The sequence below is a fragment of the Sminthopsis crassicaudata genome, chromosome 2, assembly GCF_048593235.1.
Source record: "Sminthopsis crassicaudata isolate SCR6 chromosome 2, ASM4859323v1, whole genome shotgun sequence".
Taxonomy (NCBI): domain Eukaryota; kingdom Metazoa; phylum Chordata; class Mammalia; order Dasyuromorphia; family Dasyuridae; genus Sminthopsis; species Sminthopsis crassicaudata.
This window is the reverse complement of record NC_133618.1, coordinates 281,597,418-281,613,377: the sequence shown is the minus strand read 5'-3', so window position 1 is coordinate 281,613,377 and position 15,960 is coordinate 281,597,418. Positions and strand designations below refer to the sequence as shown.

The window sequence follows — 15,960 nt, the reverse complement described above, 5'->3', positions numbered from 1 at the left end:
CCAGTCTGCTACAATCTTGTATGGATTTAGGCTGCCAGTCAATGGCTTAGGGCATATTCCTTTAATGAATTCTTCTGAACTCTTTTCCTTGCTAACTACTGCTCTCCCAAATCTATTTCATATTTGCCACTTATAGTGTCTATTTTACTTCTTCATTTTGTTTGTAACTTTTTCTCCTAAATAAACCTTTTTTGCAAAGAGAATGGCCATTTTGAATTTGTCACATATTTATTTCAAACTAGGAATTGCTAATCTGACCTCATCAAGGCTACACTTTCCACTGGCAGTCCACCATTCCTGAAAGGCTCTCCCACCCCCTTCTTCCTTTAGCTTCCATGACTTCTATAAGGCTTATCTCAAATCCCACCTTCTATAGATGGCTTTTCCTGGCCCTTCCAGGTGTTAAATGCTTTGCCTTTGAGACTATTTCTAATTTCCATGTAAATCATTGTTTTTCATGTTGTCTATCTCATTAGGGTTCTTCCTAAGGTAAGGGCATTGTTTTCATTTTTTTTTTTTTTTTTTTTTTTTGGTATCCCCAGAGTTTGATTCAAAGTATGGCATATTTAGCACTTTGTAAATGCTTGTTGACGTCATTCCACTTGATTAGGGCGCAAATAAAACTTATGAAAAAGGTTTAAAGGGCTTGAAACTAACTCAAATGAGGTGAAAAAGTCAGAGCTAGAAATTTACTAATAGTTTTTTTCTTTTTGATTCATACTCCAGCTTTTAAGAAGTCTAGAGCATTGTTTCCCCATCCATTCTAGTTCTTAAGTATTTACTGTTAGGAAATTCTCTTATATCTAATCTTATATCCTTTAGTGCAGTTGAAGGTCATTTTCTCTTGGTCTGTATTCAGTAAAACAGAGAATTGCTGGTAGCCATTATTTGAATCATATCTGCATCAATCTAAAATAACTTTTCTCAGAGGTATAACAGCTAATATTTCTAGGGTAATTATCTGTGACTGTTAGCAGTCAGGTGATTTCATTGATCATTGATATAGGATCCATGGTGAAGAACATTCTAGCAATTCAGATTGCTAAGTGTTTTTTTTTTTTTGTTTTGTTTTGTTTTGTTTTGCTTTTTTTGAGAGGCAATTGGGGTTAAGTAAATGACTTGCCTAAGGTCACACAGCTGGTAAGTTCTCCTGACTCCAGGAACAGTGCTCCATCCACTGTGCCATCTAGCTGTTCCCAGATTGCCAAGTATTATGCAATTTACAGTCATAGAATCTGTTTAGAGATCTAAGATTTTAAAAGATATATCAGGGTCATAAGGCCAGCATATTTCAGGAATTTGCTTTTTGTCTCTAAGGCCAGCTCTTTATCCACTAAATCACTCTGCCTCCCAGAGAGAAGTATAGAATTCAAGTATTTTTTGGTATGATTTCCAATCAGAACAAATCATTTAGTCAATTCAAGCCAATCCATCATTCATTGATTTAGCAAGCACTTATATGCAAAGCAATAGGAAAATAAAAAGAAGACATCAAAAAATGATTCCTTTTGGAGGTAGCATGTGGGCTAAGCTCGAAGAGGTGACTACAAAGGACTAGAGGAGAAGAACTAATACAGCCCTACTGAGATAGGGAAAACTAGGAGAGGGCCTATGCAAATGCATGAATCAAGAGATAGAATGGAAAGTTTGGGTAACAGCAAAGTCAGTTTAACTGAATCATATATTACACAAAAGAGGGGAATACTAATCAAAGTGGGATCATCTCGCACAAGATTGTTAAAGACTTCAAATGTCAAAGGGAAAAAGAGTTTGCATTTTATTCTAGAAGCAACAGAGAGAACTTGGAAGTTCTGGAGCAAGGAAGTGGCCCAGACAGACTTAAGATTTAGAAAAATTATTTTGGCAGCTATGTGAATGATAGATTGGAGAGTGAAGAAACTGGAAGCAGGACAAATATGATTGCAATAATCCACTCATGAACTGATAACACATATACTCATGAACGGGCACACATATATAGGTAGATATATATAAATATATACATGTAAAATTAAACTTAAACAAAAGAAAACAAACTTCATGTGAATTACTATGGCCTAGGGCACTGAATTTGTCTATATAGAGTCTAAATTAATCTGTCGAGGACATAACAGGTAGATCTAAGAGAATCATAAAATAATGAAAATAGTCTTCAAAGAAATGAAGGTGAATAGTTTATGTAGGAGCTATTAAGGAAACTGAGGGAAACAGAAATAGTCACTTGCCAATAGTCCCACAGTAATAAGTGTCCAAGGTTAGATTTAAATTCAGGTGTTCCTGATCCAAGAATGAGTGCCACCCAATTGCCTCCAAAACTCATTCCTGATTACTTTCATTTTTTGGAAAAGTTTAATAAGTAATCAAGTCACAACATCTCTGGCTGATCATCTGCAAAATGTGAGGATTGGATCAGATGTCCTGAGTTCACTTATAAATGGAAGTCTATGATTTTATGATGCTGGAGGGCACATGTACCACCATCACAATAATTGTTCAATTTCTCCAGGGGGATAAATGTTGGCCACCATCTGCCCATCTGCTCTATGTGAGGTTCTAAAAGTACCATTATACTGGGGACAATTGGCATGGACTGTCCCCAAGTACAAGGACTCCTCTGGGTATTAAGTAATGTATATATCCAAAGACCTTCATTTAAAAAGCAAAGCCAAGTAGCAATTAGATGCCCTTGGTTAATTTATCAAAGCTAGAACACCAAAGCATTAGGGCATCCTTGGTAAGGCTTAAAAATATTTCTTCCGTGTGCTGGTATCTGCTAGTGGCTTCAATTGTCTGTGACACATAATCACTGACTTGTCACAAAATTAATACTTGTATATTTTGTCACAAAGTATAACACTTATATACCTATAATACCTAATACATTTTTCTGGAACATAAAGCAAATGCAATTATAGAAGTCATATAGCAAACAAGTGTGTATGTGAGCCCTTAAAAGAAAAAATTTTGAGACCCAAGATAAATTAGTCCAGATGTTTGCTAATAAGTTAGGGGTTCTTAATCTGGGACCCACAAACTTTAAACATTTTTTAAAATATATATAATCAACATAACTTGTTTCCTTTGAAATTTTATGTATATATACCGTATTATTCTGAGAAGACTAAAAGCTTAATCAGACTATCAGAAGGATCACAAGAAGCCCTTCTATAGAGGAAATTGACATAGTCAAGCTTAGGAGATGCTGATGCTTGGATCAGCCATAGTAAACTCCTCTTTTTGAACTCCCAGCATATAGGTAAAAGCAACACTGATGGAGCCAATAACTCATTTCTTAAAGAAATTATGAAGCATGGAAATGCAATGCTCTACTCTTAACCACTGTCACTCATTCCACATGACACAGTAGCAGTGGTCTTCAGGCACTCACTCAAAATGCTTGTGTCTTTTTTGACTCTTCTCTTTCTCTTATCACACACAGCCAATCCACCAGTTGCCAACTCCTGTTATGTTTCTCGTGATCCATCCTTGCAACCACTGCAATCAATCTATCACAAGTTCTCATTGCCTCCCCTGCACTGCCAAACCTCTTTCAAATGTCTTACTTCTGTCTATTCTCTCTTGAATACATCCATTACATTGTTGGTGTCTTATTACTGCTTTGATGATATTACTCTTCCACTCAAAATCTTTAAGAATTTCCCCATACTTAGTAAGGAGGTAGAAAAATCTTGATCTCAGTATTCAAGTTCCTGTAAAATTGTAGCTCCAACATAATTTTTCAGTTTCATCTCATATTATTCCCCTTTTCATGCACTCTACGTTCTAGACACACAAGACTAATTTTCTATCCCTCACCTCTATTCTCATCCTGCCCTTTCTTATACACATACTTTTGTTCGTTCCTTCCCCTATGATAATACCCCCTTATCTTACCCCCTTATTTTCTGCCATTGAAATACATAACTTTTCTTAATTCCTCACTCAAGTACCAATTCTTCCACAAAACCTTCCTTGACAATTCCCAGTCAAAAAGTGACCTTTCCCTCTTTCAGTTTCCTATAGTACATTAATTAAAACATCTCTTTACATTTATTACACTTTCCCTTATATTACAATCAATAATTGTAATGGAAAAAAATGAAGAGTTTAGGAACCAGGAACTTTTGTTTATATGTTGTTTTTGCTATTTATTGCCTCTGTGACTATCTGCAACTCACTTAAACCCCTCTGAACTGCTCATTCTTTATAAAACAGAAATTTTACAATACCTATAGTATATATCTGACAGGTTTTTGGTAAAGGTCAAATGTGATTATATATATAATTTTAAACATCATGTCAGTTATCATAATTATTGTGTACATATATTGCTTCCCTACTAGATAATTAGCAAGAAGTATATAATATACATCTTGATAGCCACAGTGCCATATTCACAAATTGAGCTTAATAGGCAATGAATGAATGAATTGGAGAAAACAGAAAAAGCATTTCATTTTCATAGATACTGAAGGTGGCTACTCAAGATCATCACTAGAACATAGAAAGAGAGCTAGAGGGAAAAAATGAAGCAGCTGAAGCCAAAAGAGGTTTTTGCTTAAGATAATATAGCTAGTAAATATATGAAATAAGATTCTAAGTGAGGTCTTCCTGACTCCAAGTTCATCACACTTATGACCATATCATCTATCTTCCAGATGTTCAAATTATGAACATCTTCAGAATTTTTCTTCAAGTTAAATCTAATAGGAGGAAATTATGGGTCACAGAGTCAACTTTAGAATATCTAAGTCCTATGTTCAAAAATCCTCCCCCAACACCTCTTTTATATGTGACCCTGGACAGGTACACTTATAAAGGGAGTTATGTTGTTTGAAGTTCTATATAGAAAATCATAGGTACAGTACTCAAAATACAATAACAACAAAATTCACAACCCATACCCCCCAAAAGGGTCATTACTGGAGGTTTCCCTTCCTTATCCTCCCCCCAAAAATCTTTTTGTATTTAGGCCCAAAAGCTGCTATAAGCATGAACCAAAATGAGAGAGTAATAAATACATGGAATTATCTTGTTCTTGAAGCCTCTGTGGCAACAAGTACCTAAAAACAAACTCTAAACTTTACGTAGGAAATTCTGCCTCCTTAAAATAAACATTGTAGCTGAAATGATGTCAGTGCTTCCAATGTGCCAAAAAAACAATGTAGTTTTTTTTTTTTTTTTAATCTCTCCAATAAAAACATTATATAGTGGAAAGGAAAAGTAAGGAGAGTCTTATGTTGCTAATCTCTGACTTCCCTAGAGAACAATGTATGCTTCATGCAGTTCTTTTCATGAAAGACCTGGTTCATTTGTGTTAGTTTTTTTTTTTTATTATTATTATTTCACATTTAATTTTATGAAAACTATAATTATATTGAAGCTGAAATTCTAGAAGAAAAATATGTGACTCACAGAAAGTCTTTTGTTTCTCCTTTGATTCCAGGCTTCTCCTCTAGTCATCTCATTTCCTACCCTTACAAAAAAGTCCTTTTCTTCTCTATTCCATATTCCCTTACCCTCTTCTTCATGTATTTTCAGATTCACTTCATCATATTTTCCATTGACCACCAGCATATCACCTACAAAATCCACAAATTGGAATTTGTCTAATTTCCCAAGAAGAAAACTTCTTATAAGGTCTTCTAAGGCCTAGTGGGACATAATAAATATGCAAAAACTGCTGCTTATAAACATATTCTAAACTGAGGGATATTTCACATGCCCAAAGCTCCATGCAATGATGAAGTCCATATGATCTTTAATTCCTTGTGGAATATTTGGAGGTATTAATTAAAATTTCATAGCTAAGTCAAGTTTAGTTAGGGGTGAGGGAGGAAGAAAAGGTTAGGAGGAGATACTTTTTGGGGGACACTATCATCTCCTCATTCTCCTATATGACTTTCTTCACTCTACCTATAAGGATTCCCAAGGCTCTGACCATGGTTCCTTATTTTTACCCTTCTTTCAAGAGATCGATTCATCAGCCTTGGGTTTTAAAATCTTTCTACACCAATGATTAATAGATTTATATATTTAGCTCCATCTTTACCCTTCAGCTTCCTGGACATTTCTAACAAGATGTCCCAGAGACACTCAAACTCAATTGCCAATTTTTGACATTTCTACTTTCACATCTCTCATATCTGATGATTTCTTTCTAATTACATAGATACCACCTTACTTAATGGCTCCTCTGACCTTTAGCCTAAATTATTACAATGGCTTTTTAATTGGTTTCCCTGCTTCAAACTTCATTCGAATTTATCTTTCACACTGCTCCCAAAATGAATTTCCTTAAATTCAAAACTAGATTGTTCTTTTCCTCTAGTCTAATCCAATGGTTTACTACTGCTGGTAGAATAAAATATAAAATCCTCTATAGCTTTTGAAGCCCTTCACAATCTTCCACCACCTACCTCTCAAGGTTCATTGTACAAAGGTTTCCCTTCTTTATTCTGTGATTCAACCAAACTGCTATTTCTCTAATTCTCCATCTCCCATCAGTTCCTTTGAACTATCCATCCCACATGCCTGAAATGCAATTCCTCTTCAAGTACATACTTAATTGGAATCCCTGTCATCTTTCAAGATATAGCATAAGAACCATCTTTTGCATGAAACATTTCCTGATTCCCCCAAATCCTAATGCCTTCCTTTCCAAACCTCCTTTTATTTATTATCTTGTATTTATTTTTATTTATTCTCTGTATAATTATTTTGGGTCAATTGAAGTCAACAACTGTTAAGTACCTACTATGTGCAACTTACTGGTAGATACAAAGAAAGTAAAAAAAAAATAAAAAATAAAAATCCATTATCTGTTCTAAAGGAAACCATAGTTTAAATGAGAGACAACATGTAAAACATTATGTACAAACAAGATATGAACAGGATAAATTGGAGATATCTCAGAAGGAAGGAACTAATATTAAAGAAATATAGAAAAAAATTAATGGGACTTTAACTGAGATGTGAAAGAAGCCAGGAGGTGGAGAGGGAGAAAGATCCAGGTATGTGGGACAGCTAGGAAAAAGGCTCAGATTTGAGAGACAGAGTCTTGGGCAAGGAAGATGAAGGAAATCAGTACCACTTGATCAAAAAAATGAAGGGGGATCAGATATAAACAAAGGGCCTTCAAAACCAAAATGAGGGTTTAATATCTGATCCTTTGAAAGTTACCGGAATTTACTGAATAGGGTATAGACAAAAGACAGGCATGTTATTAAAATTATACAAACACAAACAGAAATATATAGCATCAATAGCAATTTCCCAAAGAGAAGTGATCAAAGAACATGAATAAACAGTTCTTAAAAGAAGGATGGCAAACTATTAGCCGCCATAGGAAAAACACTACAAATCACCAATAGGAAAAGAAATCCAAGCAAAAATAAACTCTGAAGGGGAAAGAAATTGAGGGGGAATTTAAGTTAGGTTAGGAAATAAATCAATAGTTTTATTTTTTTTAAAGCAAAATTTAGTTTTAAAATAAAATGTTATTTTTATAAACCCATTAATGAAATAGAGAAAGAGACCATGATAGGAATAAGGGAAGGAAAGGAGATATAAGAAGTTAGAGAGTGACCTTTCTCTTAATGCCTCATTTTCTCTTAGCTGGCTCTGAAAAAAACAATTCTAAACTTTGTTCTATGATGCAAGTCATCAGAATCTTGTGGGCCTCTTATTGTGGTCGGGCATCTCTAATATCCTTATGCTATACTTTCTTATAAGAAATTTGTTCCTCATTTAAAGACCATAGGGTATAATGTTAATCAATGTTTTATTGTTTAATTAAGGTTATGAACTTCTTGCAACCTAATTATAGCTAATTCCTTTCCAGTGATGAGTCAGATAAGCATTCTGAAGAACAATAGAAGCAGGCAAAGTAATACAAAGACCTCATGCATGATACAAAAGATTTCCTAAAACAAAAAACTGAAGAATGAAGAGAAGAAAGGGGTATCAATGTTGATGAAGGTTATATATCCAGTTCATGAATGGCAGGCTATGATTAAAAAAATGTATAGCTGATACCACCTGACAAGTTCATCTTACTGTTTTAGAGACAAAGCTTATCGCTATCCATTAATAAAGATTCATCTTGTACTTAATTGGCCCTTTAGAAAAGAGTTTTAGAATGATGCAGAAAAGGCCACAGAGGTCACCATAACAGTCCAGTCTCAATCACTAGACAGTTGTCATGGCAGCAAAATCTGTGTAATTTTTTAAAATTTCAGATTAAACACCATTTTTGGGGTACAGAACATACATACATCTATCAGCCTCTGACTGTTAACAAGTGAAAGAGATCCTCTCAATCTTCCTATTCATATAACATAACATTCGACTTGAATAGAAACCATACACATCAGACATTCAAAACTTCTATTTTAAAATGCTGTCTAGAAGGTGAAAAGTGTACAGGAACAATGTGTGACAACCAAGAGGGAAAACATATTGGGGGGAAAACATACAAGGAACAACATTCCCTCATTTGGTCATAATCATCTGTTTTTATGTGAAGGTGTGTGAGCTTTGAAATATGAAAACCCTCATTAAGCTAAACAGGCTTTCAGAAAAGCTCAGAGCTTGTAAACTCAGCTGGAGCTTATTACAAGATCAGTTATGTGTTTTTCAGAGGCTTTGTTGTTATGAGCTCAAACATCTGAGATAAGTGATTTCAAGCTCTCTACAAGTTTGGTTCTAACAAAACTGGCCACTGTGAAAATATGGCCAACAATTCCTTGCATTGGTCTTAAGCAGTTTAATTCTACCCTGTGCTGGAAACCTCTGGGCCACTGTGTGTATCATTTGGCATTTTGGACCACAGAGCACAATTCACAGTTACATTTCACCATAAATTCGAGGCTAGCCAGACAATGTGCTCTCTAGTGGAATAAATATTTGTTCTAATGAGTAGCTGAAATCCAGCCTGACTGATGTGAAGTAAGAGTAGCAAAGGGAGCTTTTTCATAGTTGAGGTCCAAAGCAATTTTTGAGCAAGTTACCCAATGGTCAATTTTTAACTCAATTTAATAGCTATTAAACACTTGTAATGTACAAAGCAGTAAGATAGCACAATGTCATGAATAATTAGCCAGCTCCAAAAAGGCCTAATTTCAAGTTTTGCTTTTGACATATATTGACTCTGTGAAGCTAGGCAAGTCAGTTCTTTATCAATACTTTAGAAAACTAAGTCTGTAAATTGCATAGAAAGTGTTGATCAATATTATTAGGAGTTTCCCAACATCTGACAGTACCCTTTGCCAATCAAATCATAAGTCCATTCCTAAATATCGAACAGAATTAGAAATGGTAAATTATAAATCCCAAAAAGTAATCAGCATACATATCCTCACAAACATTTCTTAACAATTTCCTAGGCAAAAAACACAAAAACAAACAAACAAAAATAAATAAAAACCCTAAGTGTGTTAATATGCTAGGCAAAAGTAAAATATAAAGTTAAGATCAAAAATAATGCCTGTTTTTGTGGGGTTTACAATCTATTAGTATGAAACACAAGGTATTATATGGAGGTCTTGTGACAAGATGGGTTAGGGAGGCACATAATATGGTGAAAAAAGGGCCAAAACTCAAAGCCAGGAAAATATAGGTTTCAAGAACTGCACTGATATTTATTAACTGTGTGGATATGGACAATCACTTCACTTTAATAAAGTCTGTTTCCTCATCTGAAAAATTAAGGATTTGGACTAGATTTCCTCCAGGGTGCTCTACCACCTTTAAAAATTTTGATCCTACAATCTTATAAAGAATACATTAATCAATATGTCAAAAGATATCACAACATACTAGAGAGCAACACTTGAAGTAAGGAAGACCAGAATTCAAGTTCTGTCCCTGAGACATTCTAACTGGTCATTTAACCCCTCAATATTTCTGGCAACTCTAAGACTATAACTGTAAATTAAAACCTAAACCCTAGTTCCAGTATCCGCTGAAATGACAAGTTGAAACTGAGTCCTCATTCCATTCTTCCTCAAAACTATCAACCAATATTTATGGAAAATTCATTATAATTAACCAGTACTGGTTATACTGTATGTACTTCTATAAAGAAGACAAGCCTTTAAAAACTGGGCCTTTGCCATTATGGCTAATTTGCTTGCTATCAAGAAGAGTGAAAAGTCTATCCACAATATGATTTTTAAAGAAAATTTGCCACAAAGATTAGCATTTTGTTAACTCAAATTCATGTTTTTTGTTTGTTTCACTTAATTTTCATTCATTCTCTAAGATATTCTCCCTCTATCCCATAATACAATTTTAAATACCAGTTCAATAAACTTAAAAAAAAATATGGAAAAAGTCTAACATTATATGCTATACTTTACACCCTTCCAAAACAAAAAGGGCAGAAGTAGAATGTGCCGTTTTGTATGACCACTTCATATCATCAAAGGTAGTGCATGAAAAGCAATCAACACAATAACTGCTCTCCATGAGCAACATCCCTTAATTGTAAACTTAAGAAAAAGAAACAAAAAATAAAGTACAATATTTCTTTTTTTCTCCCCAGTAGAGTAGAAAACAAATGACCTTTTCTTTTTATAATTATTGAGTAACTACATCAACGTTGACACCATTCATTGTTGGCTCCTTTTGTGTTGAACATCTTCATAGAATTACTTATTAACTAGTATAATAGATTTACCTTATTAAGAAATTTTCTAACAGAAGCTTTTTAATGTTGTTTTTTAATCTGGATCTGTAAGAGGCTTCTTCATAGAGGAATTACATGAGCCAGTTTCGTTTAGAAGCAACAGATTCTTTAATTAATTAATTATTACTATTTTGCTTAGGCAATTGGGGTTAAGTGACTTGCCCAGTCACACAGTCAGGAAGTGTTAAGTGTCTGCTACCAAATTTGAACTCAGGCCCTCTTGACTTCAGGGCTGGTGCTCTATCCACTGCGCCACCTAGCTGCCCCTCTATTAACATTTTTTAAATGATTTATTTAAAACTAGGGGCAGTTAAGTAGTATCAGGCTTGAAGTCAGGAATATCTAAATTCAAATCAGATTACAGATACTTATAAACTATATGACCCTGGGCAAGCCAATTAATCTTGTTTGCCTCAGTTTTATCAACTGCAAAACAAGCTGGAGAAAGAAATGGCAAACCAATCCAGTATTTTTGCCAAGAAATTGTCAAATGGGGTCATGAAGAGTCAGACATGATCAAAATGACTGAACAACAACAACAACAAAAAACCTTGTAGATTGATCTATAAGTCCTTTCCTTTTTTCCAGATTTTATATTTATATAAATATAAGGCCAAGAGAGGGTTGTTTTCTTAAGAAGTTAGACACATGATATGGAAGAGCTACAATTTGAACTCAGATCTTCTGCCTATAATTTTTCACTCTTTCCAGAGTATGCCATCTGTTCTTTTCCCTGCTACACACCAAAAAGAACATACACTTAGCACAGAAGCTGTATTTTTTGTTCTGCTATATAAAGAACATATTCAGATCACATTTAGCTTTGGAGTCAAACTCCTCAACAACTACATAAACTTCCACTTTTGCTACTTTTATATTTCCTCCAACTTCTCTAATACTGCCACTTAGAGGAATAATTATCACTTCAAGGTTCTTACTGTATTTAAAAAACTTTCAATATCATGTCCTCTATCAATCTCAAGCACCTTTATTACCAAGGTAAAAAATAGTCACCTTCAGTAAATTCTCTTCCTCTGCCTAGTCTATTACCAAAAAAAAAAATAATAATAATAATAATCTATGAAAAGTCTAAAATCTATTCCATTGTCTGTATTCTCAAAGTAAATCTAATATTTAAACTTTGTTCACTGGCTTCTATCCCCTATAAACTATATGTCATTAAGCAATGTTTATATTCATAATTTTCCTTCTCATTCTCCTCAATTTCCTTCAAATCTAGTAAGGCTAGATTTCTTACTCTTCATTTTTATATATAATAGTGTTCTTTTACAAAGATTCCCAAACTGTTTCCATAGTGAATCACATGCTTATTTCAGCTTATCATTTTCCTGTAAAAAAAAAAACAAAAAAAACTACCTTTTTATACTAGATTTTCATTTAGAGAAAGTGATACTACTCATCCATTGATGCATACTTTCAAACGTTCTTTTTTATCTTCAAGGGCTTTCAAATCTTAGAACTAAGAAGAATGAAAAGGGAAAACAATCTAGAGTGAAACTTAACCTTTTTAGTGTCATGGATCCCTTTCAAATCCTGTGAATCCCTTCTTTTTTTCAATACATACAAATTCAAATATATAGGTTTATACAAGAAACATTTTTCCCATACAAGTTCACATACCCTTGCATCTGAGATCAAAATTCATAGATTAAAAGAAATATTTATTTTTTTCTCCAAAACATGGTTAAATAGCATGTGTCTTTAAAACCAGAAAAGTTGGAGCAGCTAGGTGGCGAAGTGGATAGAACACCAGCCCTGACATCAGGAGGACCCCAGTTCAAATATGACCTCAGACACTAAACACTTCCTAGCTGTGTGACCCTGGGCAAGTCACTTAGTCCCAATTGCCTCAGGTGGGGAAAAACCCTGGAGAAATAGATAAGAATTGATAATATTAACATATGGCTTTGTTTGGCCTATAACATAAGCCTGAAAAAGAAAGACATAACTTAGACCCCTATGATTTTAAGATCCAAAGGCTAGATTTCTTACTCTTCATTTTTATATATAATAGTGTTCTTTTATAAAGATTACAAACTATTTCCACAATGAACCACATACCTATCTATGCAACAAACAAAATGCTTAATTTAGGGAAGCATTTTTAAAAATCATCTTATTCAATTTGAATATTTTGTCATCTATTAAAAATAAAACCAATAAGAAATTAATTAATTAAACATTAACATTAAAGCAACAGCCTCCGCATATAGATCTTCCTTGGAGACATTTTAAAAGGTTATTTTGTTATATATGATTTCTAAGTTTTAAAATAAATGTTCATATCAACCAATTATAGGTGGTAATAATTAATGAGAGCCTCAGTATTGTTGTGTAAAAACATATTATACTGCATTATACCTTGACAGATTACTACTCAGTGATAGCTATTAGTAAGTCTTCCTAGGCACTCTCAAATTATTCACACAACAGTAATTAGGTGTGTGGATTTGCAACTGAAATGAAAAACACTTCACACTATTTGTCTTGCTCTGAATAAAACTGTCATTATAGCACACTGTAGACTTTTTTGTGTTTCATAATAATGCTGCATGTTTTGTTCATTATCTTAATGAATTAAAGATAACAGATACACAGACTTCTTCAATTCTTTAATACTTTCAAGGTTCCATAATTTAATCAGTGAGGGTCTTCCCTCCTCAAATACAGATTTTAAAGTACTCTATACATTAAACTCTGATCTTCAGGATCACTGAGATGTGATGGAAAAAAATTCATCCCCCAGTGCCCAATCATGAGGAGATGAGTTTCTCTGAATTCAGGTTAGTAATGGAGCACATACTTATAGCCTTTCCAATCTAATCTGACCTGAGAGTGAGGTATTGGAATACAATTTTAGTGGATGGTGTGTGTATGGAACAGAGAACATAAACTCTATCCAAATTCAACTTTACCAAAATTTTGTTAGGATGACATATAATAACATATTTATTGGCCAAATTCATAAAACTTCATCCATTTAAAACGTAACTATGAAGTGAAAACCAAAAAGAATAAAGTTCTTACATATGCACACGCATAGAGGAATGACATATACAATCTAGTGGTACAAAAATAGCTGTCAAAAAACAAAGATTGTGTTCTGTAGGAGAATCTCAAACCAGTCAGACCAAACTTTTGCCTTACAATTATGTGTAAAATTTAGATTAGTGAACTGACCAAATAGATTGGCGGTTTCTCAGGTCAAATTCCAGTTCTTCCTAGAGAAAGAGTGAGTTGCTAAACGTTGAGAAAAAAAGCCAAGAAATGATAGTGAATAGCAAGAGAAGAGTCAAAAATGTGGAGAGGAGACTGTCCCACCCATTTCCGCAATCCCTGAAGGCGACAATGGAATAATCACAGGAAGATAAAACACCAATCCATTTCTTTTAATGTGTTTTTAATGTTCACTTTATCACTTAAAAAAGGTGATTATGTGCTCATAATATCCCTCCTATTTAATAAGGCAAGGAACTGTTTAAACACATATACACAAACATACACATATATGTGCACATATATGAAATATTCCTACTAAAAAAATAAATTTTTTTAAAAGTTTAAGCATATAAAAGGACACTTCAGTTATTTGAAAAACTCATTCATCTAAAACTTGTGCCCTATCATTGCCAAATAAAGTATTTTGACATTAAAACACTGTAAATCACAGTTCAGATATGAGGCACAATTCTTCCCTTAAGTGAAAACTGACTTATAATTGTTGAAAAGCTAATTCATATGATATTACTATTGTCCAGATAGTAATAGTGATAAGGTCTTCTTAAGAAGGAATTCTATGCTCTAATAAGAGGAATAATTCTCAGTTAGCCTATATATACACATAGCACAGCAGGTTGACTATTTGATGGTTGTCAATCAAAATAAAATGAATTAAAAAATAATTTAATTAGTATCAATTAAATATGCAATTTAATTATTAATAAATCAATAATTTAAGAATGTGATACAATTATTAATAAACCAATAATTTAAGTACATTATTTGGTAATTGATAATTTAAATGTATTTTAATGAGAATTATGGGCAATTCTCTCAAAAATATCATTATTGTTGGAATTATATTCATATCTCTGAAGTTCTATCATTAAGATGCAAACGACTTGAAAGAGAAAGCCTGGTTATGGAGGAAGGAGGAGAAGGGGAAAGACACTTAAGTTTTTCTAGATCACAGCTTATGAAGAATTTAGTGCTGGAGAAAAGTTAGTACTGAATTGTTATCCACTAACTTTGGTTGAATAATTGGGAATCTAACATAGTAGATGAAGTAGATGAAGTCTGAGTTCAAATCTGATACTTAGTACATATGTGACAGTGAGTAAATTACCTAATCTCTCTGAGTTTCAGCAAATCCTAAGATTTACCTACAAAATTATAGACCAGTTGCCACCTACATTTGGAATGATCACATATCTCTGATGTAACCAGCAAAATATTTCCAAAAATGTAAAATAGGGCTATTGCAAACATAAATTCTTAACATATTAAATAACATTCCACAAGAATAAAGTATCAAAACATATTTACTAAAGTGTACAAAAACCACATCTCTCAGTTTAAATTCCTATGTCAAATATACCTTTCCCTCCTAAATAAACATATTTCTTTTTTATAGGAATATCAGATTTATGTAAAATTGCATGGAAGAGGGGTATTATGGAATCTTATAAGGGTCACCCTAATGCTGTGATATCAGATACTCATCGATTCATGGAGGTATGGATACCACGAAAACGATATCAAGATAAAAATTTGAGAAATACGTAAACACTAAAGTATATACACATACACAATCCCACCTCCCTGTGAAGAATTTGATCTTCTTTTGATTACATCTTTTATTGATAATAGCTATCAGAGATACCAATTTTAAGGTATATCACTGTTAACCTGAGTAGTTCCAGTTCAGACTTCCAAATGGTTTGAAGGGTTTGAAGTTCCTAAAGCACAACTGAATCTCCAAGGAAGTACAGATTATCCCTCCCTTTTGTTGAACTTTGAGAGCAAGAGTAGTGTTCAAATGCCAGAAAAGACTCCCTTAAGTCACTGAGCCAAAAGAAGGTCATTCAGGCCCTCATAATCTTGCTTTACAATATTTTATCAGAAGGGGTATCCCAAATGTTTCTTCTTGGTTCAGAAGTAAGGATATAATTTCCAGAACCATCTTATTTAAGGTAATTCAACATATAAACTGTTGGCCCTAAGCACAAAAGTCCACTGGAGAACAGTGT

At 33.6% G+C, this 15,960-nt stretch overlaps 1 protein-coding gene across 7 annotated transcripts in view; it reads right to left on the bottom strand.

Moving 5' to 3' along the window:
* Positions 1–15,960, bottom strand: part of PRKD1 (protein kinase D1) — a 397,745-nt gene that overhangs the window by 191,711 nt on the left and 190,074 nt on the right. The window contains exon 1 of one of the 7 annotated variants that reach the window (XM_074289593.1): positions 783–1,493. The exons of the other annotated variants lie outside the window; for them this stretch is intronic. The gene's annotated coding sequence lies outside the window, so the exon portion shown is untranslated. Of the gene's footprint in view, positions 1–782; positions 1,494–15,960 lie in introns of those variants that run through there. 7 annotated transcript variants of the gene reach the window in all.